General features: G+C 42.5%; 1 protein-coding gene across 4 annotated transcripts in view; it reads right to left on the reverse strand.

Annotated features, from left to right (window-relative positions):
- Positions 1 to 6,002, reverse strand: part of ADGRF1 (adhesion G protein-coupled receptor F1) — a 45,921-nt gene extending 39,919 nt beyond the window's left edge. For 3 of the 4 annotated variants that reach the window (XM_042986519.1, XM_042986518.1, XM_042986520.1), the window contains exon 1: positions 5,711 to 6,002. The gene's annotated coding sequence lies outside the window, so the exon portion shown is untranslated. Of the gene's footprint in view, positions 1 to 1,102; positions 1,826 to 5,710 lie in introns of those variants that run through there. The other variant, XM_007085095.3, reaches the window with a different exon arrangement.
- Positions 6,003 to 7,176: the final 1,174 nt, after the last annotated feature.

The raw sequence follows: 7,176 nt of genomic DNA on the forward strand, positions 1-7,176 counted from the left end.
AATGCTTATTGCCACCATTCAGCAAATTTAGTAATCAGAGCACGAAAAGCTTAAACAATGTGCTCAAGGTTATAACCCTTGCTAGTATTACTAAGTGTAGCCATTTTGTAAGATTGCTCTTAATTTTGATTATGGTTGTATAAGTAGCAGTGGTCTGTTACAGAAAAAGAAAAAATAAACAAAAGGCTGTGCAAATATTCTAATAAATTATAGAATATATGCTTATCTATTTTTATTATTTCTTTCCTATCTGTAATTTCGCACCAATGTGTGTTATTATCAAGATTAGTTTAACAGGTGTCGTCACGGAAAAGCCACAGGTATCGTTTATCTATATCTCTTCCACCTTGATCTTCTTGCTGTACTTTCTCCAGTGACTTCCCATATCTAGGATATCAGGCTCACATAAATGAATTTTTCATTTCAAAAAAAGGAAAAGGAAAAGAAAAATTACCAATTTTCAAGGCCCATCAGTCAGAAAATAGAGAGTTATCGCTTTGTATATATTAGTGGGAAGGAGCAGGGAAATGATTGTAAGGGTCAATGTTTGGATTTTTTCTCAGTTCAGGGAAGGAGCTAAATTGCAAAGTACTTTCCAGATTTATACTGGTTCATGCAAAGCTTATATGAATTCATTCTAAAGTGAAAATAAATTTAATCTTCTCGAGCATATTTGTATTTTAAGAGATTGCTAAAGCTAATATATTACTAACCAGTGGAAGTCGTGAGACTGATATTTGTAAGTTTCCTTGGTGGCACCTTCTTTATTCCAGCCAATCTACCTCCCAGGCACACCCGAAGAAGAGGGTACCCCTTATTCTGTGTTATAATCGATAGGGAGACGTGTGTGCTTTGAGTCAGCAAACCTGGAGTCTGCGAATCAGCAAATCCCCTCAATGTATATAGTCACCAAGAGGATGAACTCTCTGCTCGTCTCTGCTTGTTGCTTTTTCCATCCTTTGTTCCTTTATTTAGCCTTCTTTGGGAAATGGGATGTTGAAATCAGAGTTTTCCCCGGGGGAAAGGGATCTCAACTCAACAGGCAGTACTGGGTGATAGCAATACACAGTCTAAGGAATCAAATCTCAGCTATTGGGCTTACCTGGTGATTCCTCTCTTCACATCACAGCCTTAGGGAGCCCCTCCTCCAGTGTACCTGTGGCTCAATCACTTCTTAATGCTGTTTGGAAAGACATCGCTAATACCTGACCAGCAGCTCACTGGCATTCATGCAGGTCCACTGATTCATAAGCGACTCCTGGTGCATGTTGCTGCCCTTGTAGGCAGACAAGCCCAGGACACACCCCCTTCAAGAAGGAAAAGAGAAATACTTTTATGCTGCCTCTCCCTCCCACTTGGAGTCAATACCAGGCCTGGTAAGAGGAAGGAGATCTGAGCCCAAGACCTAACGATTCTTGCAGCAGACAGATTTCTGAAACCACAAAAGGAAAGTGGGGGGAAAAAAATGCTCTAGGGGAACGCGGAACACTTCTGTCCTAGATCAGTTTGCTATCAAATGCCACTCTGTCGAGCTTTCATGTCCAGCCTCAGGACACCCGCGGGTCATACCCCATAAAGCGGAAGGAATGCGGCCCTTCATGTATAATTCCAATGGCGGGGGAGGTGGGCAATTCCAGTGGAGTGAAGATAGGGGTCAATATTATTTTTCCTTTTCTGACTTCTTTCCCAGACAAAGGAACCTCAGACTTACCCGTGGGATAATATGGAATGGGGGCTGGCAAAAGAGAACAACAGCGTACATGCTGAGGGTGGAATGCTCTTTGGCCTTAGAAAACCTAGAACAGAATCATTTTAACTTTTTAATAAATGCTTCTTTGCTTTCTAATGACCCATCTGATTTGAAAATTACCATACACACGTACACACACACACACACACACACACATGTATTTTTTTTAAGTGTTTCTTTATTAATTTTTGAGAGAAAGACAGCACAAGCAGGGGAGGGGCAGAGAGAGAGGGAGAGAGAGAAAATCCCTAGCAGGTTCAGCACTCTCAGCACAGAGTCTGAGGTGGGGCTCGAACTCACAAACTGCAAGATCATAACCTGAGCTGAAATCGCGTGTCAGATGTTTAACTGACTGAGACACCCAGGTGCCCCTAACACCCTTATATTCTGCAAATGACTTGAGGTGGCTCACCCTGTCAATGCATTTAAAAACATTATACTGGACTAGAAATAAGGAAACGTGAACTATAAAAGTTCTATGTACACTACACAAATGATAGAAAGGGAAGCTATAAAGTAGAGTGTCAATGAAGAAAAAGAATGCAAATAGAAACCTATGAGGTATCTACACTATTTTATAAATTTGAAGCTTAACTTTAGGAGAAGAGCTTCCTAGCATTCAAGAAAAGGGGAAGTCAATCAGGTACATTGTTCTCATCACAGAAGAGAAAACATTCATCTTCTTCAGAAGGAGAAAATGGTCTTCAGAGCACTGGATTCTAATAGAAATATCTCTTTTAGAGTGAACAATTCTCCGAATAAAATTAGAGCTCATAATTTCATGCTGAAGACCTTCGGTGTCAAGAAGGCCTAAACACAATGTGACCTTCTTGTTTCCAATACCAATTGAGCCACTTGGTCTATAGCATAATTTTTCATGATCAGGTCTAAGTCTGGTCCAGTGGAGAAGTTATCAAGAGAACAAAGACAACTTGACAACCCCTAACTGTTCAAAGGCATCAGCCATCCCTCCTTTGTCGGCCACCAGCCTGGGCAAAATAGAGCTGATCTCATAATCTAATCAAGTCAATGCCACTCTCTGCTGTGCCCTTTCTGCAGGGTTTTGCGCATTTTCCAGATCCACCAATTGCAAATGGAGACCAAATTTCCTTTCAGTACAGAAGGTCGAGGGCTTCCAGAAGGTCCTCACTCAGTTGATCTGATGTCTGAAGTTCTAGGATTAAATGCCATCTTTTCAGTTCAGTGCTATTTGTTTCCTATTGTCTGTGTTAAAATGCAAGTGCATGTAGGAGCACAGAAGTCACTGACACCGTAGTGGGAATGTGTTTATAAAATGGTACTAATAGTCTATTAACTACTTAGGGAGGAAAGTGGCCGTGGAATTGGAAGGGGGTCAGGCGAAGGAGTAAGACAGACAAAATGGCCAATCACTCTGGAGCTTAATGGGGGAGGGCTTGAAGCTCAGATAGAAGGTCTGTTAGTGACCTCCAGCTCATCATGTTGCAAAGCCCAGCAACTTCCTAGGGGCTGGCATGTGGCCCTTGGAACCAAAGGGATCCCTATAGTTTCTTCTTAGACCGAAAACACTTTAGCAGATAGTAGAAAATTAGGCACCCAATAGACATCAATAATTCCTTGAGTAGATTGGTTTTGGAGAAAATCTGAATCCAAACAAATGAATATATTTAATTGTTAATTCCGCATTTAATGGAAGGAGATCATAGTATGCCCAATATTTAGGTTGTTTCACAAATAGGGTGTGCTTTTGAATTACTGATGGGTGACTCACCAGTAAGCCACTTACTCAACCCTCCTAGTTTCCTCCTAACCATCTACTAACACATGCGAGGCTGAATTCGATACTTCCTGGTTAGGTTATAGGGCTCCGGAGTCCCTCCGGAGGACAGAAAGCAAAAGAGAGTAACACGGGTTTTTGCACAGTGTGGAGCATGGTGACATATCATTCTTCTGAGCCCAAGGAGAGCTGGTCTTCTGGGAAGGCAGAGTTGAGGGAGGCTTGCTCCTCCGGTACAACGGCAACTCTCCTTTGGCTGCAAAATCGCACACACTCCCCTGTGAAGCAGGTACAAGGTGTCCACCTGAGCATCCAAAGGCAGCTAAACAAATGTGTTTTGGTCCCTCTGGTATATTTTACATCGTCTGCTCATCTGGACCACAGAACTTCCTTGACTAAACCAGCCCCCAGCCCCGGCATCCTATAGATAGATGCCCAAGAGAACAAGGAGGAAGACCAGGGGGCCGAGGAAGCACTTTGAACCCTGTCAAATCATCTCTCTGTTTGCGTTGGTTTCCTGGGCAGTCTGATGGCTTGCTTTCCCGGTAAAAGAGTAGAGTCACAGCAATAAATAGCAACAACCCTGAGGCCCCGGAGAAAGGACGAAGCGAACAGAATCTCGTTATTGGAACTAGTTTTCTAAATCTTATCACACCTTATCACCAGGTGTGAGGCACTATCTGAATGTGGTCAGCAGGTGAGCTGGAGAGGATCCTGGAGGGCAGTGTTTATCCTTCAGAGGTGCTAGGAGGTCTCTGCCCTTGGTCTTAGAGAAGCTCTAATCCAGGGGCTGTAAACACAGTTGGTCGCCTTGAATGATATGCTGACTCGAGGGTGTGATAGTCCCTGAGCTGTTTCGGGTGGCTTTATTCCACACTGTGAAATGATTAAATGCAATAAGAAATATTTCAAGTATAATTAAAAAAAAAAAAAAACACAAACCTGAAAGGAACAGTAAAGAGAAGAGTTGAGTGTAAAATGTACATTATAGTGAGAAGGTTTTCCTAACTAACAAAGATTTTATCAAAACTGATACAGTCTTTTAACACTCAACACCAGGGCTTAAAAAATAAAGAGAGATGGGAATTATTAAATTATTTGAGGATAAAGCTTAGTCAAAGGGGCTTATGAGAAACTGTTTGGGGGTGGTATTTAATCATTGTAATGCTTCTTAGCCTGAATATAAGGTATACTCAAATAAACAAACGGAGAGCTCACAAAACTGTAGGAAATCTTTTCCCATCCATATCACAGACAAGTGTAGCAATCTATACACATGAACACTGGCCTGGGCAGAAAATCAGAGAAGAGATCAACAGTCAAGCACGTAGTAACAGCCCCCATTTACTAAGCACTTACTATGTTCCAAGTAGTGTTCTGAGCAGTTTCCAAGTGCTTTTATACTCCCAGCAACCCTCGAGGCAGTTCCCACCATCATTCCCCTTTTATGGGTGAGGAAATGGAGGGACAGAGCAGGTAAGTAAATGATGGGCCTGCCTTCAAAGTCTGTGTTCCTCTTTTTTGTTGTTGTGAATTTTTTAAGCTTAGTTATTCATTTTGAGAGACACAGAGTGCATGGGGGAGGGGCAGACAAAGAATGGGAGAGAAAACCCCAAGCAGGCAATGCACTGTCAGTGTGGAGCCTGATACGGGGCTCGAATTCACGCAACATGAGATCATGACCTCAGCAGAGATCAAGAGTTGAGAGCTTAACCGACTGAGCCACCAAGGCACCCTGTGAGAAAAGGCAGGTGAAAAATACAAACAGAAGTGTCCAACCTTTCCAAAATAACCAAAGAAAAGACCAAGGCAACATTATGGTCTTAGGCACTAATGAGACATAGCATTCTTATCAGCTAAACCTTTCATAGTAAAATGAAGGGCCACCAAAGCCCCCGGAGAGAATCCACGTTTCCATTTAATTCAGCGAGTACGCTTCACATGTCCCTAAATTCAAAGCCCTGGACAAACTTAGCAAGGCCAAGCAGAATTCCCCCATTGCCTGTCATCAGTTCAGAGCTTACAGGGTTTGAATGCCAGAGGTAACACTGACTACGAAAATCATGAACTTTGCTTTTTTTTCCCTCTGCCTGTCTTTAAAATGAGAATTACACAACATCAAGCAGCCTTCTCTCTAGACTCAAGGGACCCTCCCGGTGTGGCAGGGACAGTGCAGTCACAGGCAACAGAGCCCATCCACTTACGCTCAACGTGATGTGGAAAAATCCATCCGCGGGTCGGGGCAGCCTCAGTGGAAATGCTCAATCTGATGCAGTTTACAAGAATCCTGCTTTGACCATGCAGGTTCTAGAACACCAGACCTTTAACAGGAACGTGCATTTCTCCACTGGCCTATAGCGCCAGACAAAAGTAACACAAACAAGGCTCCCAAAAGACAGTCAGGAGTCTGCTGGATTAGAGGCTAAAACCCAACAGACTGTCACTCCATCTCCCAAGGGAGAGATCCTGTGGGTGAGAAGCTCTCCCAGAACAAAATAAATCCGATTCTGTCCCTGGGCATTTTTTCTTTGTCATTGTGGCTGTACTCAACTTCCTCATGAGGACAAACATCTGAAGAGGCGGCCTGAGATGAAGACATTCTATTTTTTGCGGAAGTATGGTTTCTGTTTAGCAAACTGCCAGTTGACCCCAGGGTTTCGGAATGTCCTTTAAGCAAAGGGAGACATCTAGTGGCCAAGATTTGCATGTTAGAAGAGGCCACCTGTTCATAAAATCACTGTAGGGTACAGAGGTTCAGTTGCCTTGAGGATTGGACTAGGGCACTTGGCCAGAAGGGAGTAGAAAGAAGGAGTGATCTGAATCAGGTAACCCCTGAGACCCTGAGTTACTTTGTTCAGATGCTTGGCAGGGATCCTGCTTGTGGTGGAATTCATTCATTCATTCATTCATTCATTCAGCTATCTTATTAAATATTGACTAGCTACAAGACTGCTAGGCCATGGGGACCTCAAAATCTATATATACTGCCTTCAAGGATCTTGTAGCTTAGTCGAAAGACTAGACCAGCAACGATCAGTTAAAATACATCATGATAGGGGCTGAGCACACTACGTTATAGTAGCCCATAGAAAAGTCACTTAAATGAATCTCCAAGGGTGAGAGGAATAAATGTCTAGACCGCAATTCCCAAACTGGCACCCTGTGGACCCCATCTGGCCTGCAGATGTGTTTTGCTTGGCCCATGCAATGTTCTTAAAACTCTGAATTAGTTGCTAACATTTTAAACAACAGGGGATTTCACATGAAAATCCAGATTACAGCTTCTTTTGAAAAACGACAAGATCTGACAGCATGGTTTCCATATTGCTGTAAGGAGATATTAAACTGGAGCTGGGTAGGGGCTGCTCACCTTCCTGTTCCAGTTTCATAACAATAAAGAATTTACTTATTTCAGTGAAGTTTTGGTAGATTTCACACGAATGGGGTACAAAAGTCAAAATTACAAAACTCTATTCATTGAAAAATTAGTCTCCTGCAATGCCTTGTTCTACAGCCAACAAATCGTCACCTACAAAGGCACTCACTATTGTTACCAGGTAGAGATTGAACGTATCCCTCCCTAACCCCTCACATCAAAATTAATTTCATCTGTTTTACAAATTTTAAAACAAAATATAAAACTACAAATACTAGAAGAAAACAAAAAAAG

Source organism: Panthera tigris, chromosome B2 (assembly GCF_018350195.1).
Source record: "Panthera tigris isolate Pti1 chromosome B2, P.tigris_Pti1_mat1.1, whole genome shotgun sequence".
NCBI classification, from domain to species: domain Eukaryota; kingdom Metazoa; phylum Chordata; class Mammalia; order Carnivora; family Felidae; genus Panthera; species Panthera tigris.